This window comes from Elephantulus edwardii, unplaced genomic scaffold (assembly GCF_000299155.1).
Source record: "Elephantulus edwardii isolate Elephantulus edwardi_28Jun2011 unplaced genomic scaffold, EleEdw1.0 scaffold00016, whole genome shotgun sequence".
In the NCBI taxonomy this organism is placed as follows: domain Eukaryota; kingdom Metazoa; phylum Chordata; class Mammalia; order Macroscelidea; family Macroscelididae; genus Elephantulus; species Elephantulus edwardii.
Window position 1 is genome coordinate 13,538,507 of NW_006399766.1, and position 2,506 is coordinate 13,541,012.

Here is a 2,506-nt window from a genome sequence, read left to right on the forward strand (position 1 = left end):
TACCGCTTAAACTGGGGAACTTGGTCTGTTTCAACCCAATAGGAATCAGAAGATCAAAAGTGATTTGGGATGGCCAGAATCATCAGGGGCGGAGGGAAGAGGAAGGTCCAGGGGGTGGGGGGACTCTTTAGCAACTGGGGTGAAGGGATTGCCCTTCCCCGTCTGGGATCCCACCAGCCTCTCTGGACTGGCAGGAAGGGGGCAGCCTGCAGCCCCCATGGGCAGGTTTGAGGCTGCCAGATGCTCCAGGCAGGGAGCTGAAGGGGCTCACAAGAGCTTGCCCTCCAGGGAGATGACAGCACTGCCCCCTAGTTTCTCGGCCAGGGTGCAGCAGTCCTTGACCTCCTCATAGCAGTTCGCTTGTAATTCATGCTTGATCCCTGTCAGCTTCTTCTTGATGGCATCCTTGGAGCTAGCATAGATCATTTTGCTCTTAAGGAGTGCACACTCAGGGGCCCAAAAGATAAACACAGGTCCTCCTTGCTCTTCTTGGTCTCATAGGTTGGACCTACATGGAGGGCGTAGTGGCAATCTTTGTCTGGCAGCATCTTGACAAAGGTGGCATAGGGGTTATCAACAGTCTGGCTGCCATCTCCAACCAGAATCTCCTCGCCCTCCTCCAAGATGATGTTCTTGTCCTCATTCATTCTTGCCCTTCTTCCTGATGATTTGCGCACCTGCATGCCACTGAACATCTTGATGACACCATCAGAGGCAACCACACCAGCGGCCATGCTTCCGGAAGCAAAAGGGATATGGCAAAGGGAGTGAGAGAAAACAAGAGCCGCCGCAGCTGCTGCCTGGATCCGACTCAGAAAGGAACTCTTATATACTGTTGGTAGGATTGTAAAATGGTGCAACCATTCTGGAAGGCAGTTTGGCACTTCCTCAAAAAGCTGAACATAGAAATTCCATAAGACGCAGCTATTCCACTATTTGGAATATACCCTGAGAATATGAGAACTGAGGCACAAACTAAGATTTGTACACCAATGTTCATAGCAGCATTATTCACCATTGCAAGAACATGGAAACAGCCCAAATATCCAGCCACAATGGAATCGATTGAGAAATTATGGTACATTTACACAATGGAATACTATGCAGCACTCAAAAACAATGATTTTGTAAATTATTACCTGACCTGGGAGGGACTGGAGAGCATTATGCTGAGTGAATTGACTCAGTCGCACAAGGACAAATACTGAATAAAACCATTCTTGTAGAATGAGTGTGAGGATCCAAGGGGGGTGTGAGAGGGTGGAAGCAGAGGGATGAGAATGTGTGTCGGGGGAGAGGGAATTAACAATGGAAATTTACAATTTGATCGGTGGGGGGGTGTGAGAAATTGGAAGAATCTGTTCTCAAAATCAATGTATTAATATTTTATAAATAAACTAGGGTTTTTTCTGTGTGTTTTTTTTAGACATTGTCCTTGGTAATGTTGAGGGTCAGGGAAGGAAATGAACATCCTCAATAAGGTGGATTGACTCAGTGACTGTATCAATGGGCTTAAGTATATAAGAGTTAATGATGATGGCACAGGATAGGACAAGGTTCAGTTCTATTATTCATAAGGTCGCTATGAGTTGTGGTAGACTCCTTGACACCTAACAATAACCACAATTTGTTGAAGAGGCTGTTGTTTCCCCAATTAACAGGTTTCATATTTTTGTCAATGATCAATTGACCATAAGTGGATTGACTGATTAATGGGTAACTTCCTCGCGTGTCTTATTTACCTTTATAATAAAAAATTAGCAATCAGACCTTGCACACAGTAGACTCCCAAAACTAATTTGTAGGCTGAATTTATGAATGAATAAATGCATTTTAAAAAATATTTTGCAATCTCGACCAAAAAAGAGAGAGAAAAGGGGGAAGAAATAATGAGGCCGATTTAAAAGAGGCAGTTTATCAGTTGGATATTCAGTGAGGAGATCAATGTCCTTGGAAAGAAGGGATTTTTTCTAGAGAACACTAGGCTGTGCTAGGAAAGATAACTAATTTCACCCAGACAGAGAGCCAAGAACAGGCTGTGGCCAATGTGTTGATGGATGACAGCTGGAAATACAGCTTGTGAACCAACTAAAAATGACACATAAATCTGAGATGCAAAAAAATCACTGGGACTCCAAAGGCCTTTGTCCACTTTAAAATCTCACTGTACATGAACTTTAGTAACAATATTTTAAGTTATTAAAGTACTTTACAAGTTTCTGCATTAACATACATAATGTTATTTAAATTTCCCAGTAGCAGCATCAGTGTTGACAGTAATATCAATCCTGATTTAGGATGGAAGAAGTGAAGTTAAAAAAAAAGTTCATTAGTAAGTCCAAGGTCACATGGATTTAAGTGATGTTGTTGTTGTTGTTGTTACGTGCCGTCGAGTCGTTTCCGACTCATAGCGACACTATGCACAACAGCTCTAAACCCTGCTCTATCCTGCGCCAACCGCACCGCCTCTGACACACCCATCCCGATTACCCCAGTCACCGAATCA

The 2,506-nt window shown here is 43.5% G+C and overlaps 1 pseudogene; it reads right to left on the minus strand.

Moving 5' to 3' along the window:
- Nucleotides 1-267: 267 nt before the first annotated feature.
- Nucleotides 268-734, minus strand: LOC102852158 (annotated as a pseudogene).
- Nucleotides 735-2,506: the final 1,772 nt, after the last annotated feature.